Raw genomic sequence first — 290 nt, 5'->3', positions numbered from 1 at the left:
AGTATCAGCAGTTCTGTGTGGGTGCGTGTACCACTACTGATTGTGGTTACACTGGCCTGTATTCTTGTGTGCTGATTGTGTGGTGGTGTGGTGTGGTGTGACTCAGGTCATCCTTTGTTTTCATTTCTCTTTATTGCACGCATCCCTACAGTCTAACTAATCTTCCACCTGTTGGGATTTTCTCTTCTTTTTTTGTTTCTTTTAATGTTAATGTGTTTTGTGTGTGTTTTTGTTCTCTGTGTGTTTATCCTATAATAATTATTATTGCTACTCCATTGTGTGTGTGTGTG

The sequence above is a fragment of the Trypanosoma theileri genome (genome assembly GCF_002087225.1).
Source record: "Trypanosoma theileri isolate Edinburgh chromosome Unknown TM35_Tth_57_V1, whole genome shotgun sequence".
Lineage (NCBI taxonomy): Eukaryota > Euglenozoa > Kinetoplastea > Trypanosomatida > Trypanosomatidae > Trypanosoma > Trypanosoma theileri.
This window is presented reverse-complemented; position numbering follows the sequence as displayed.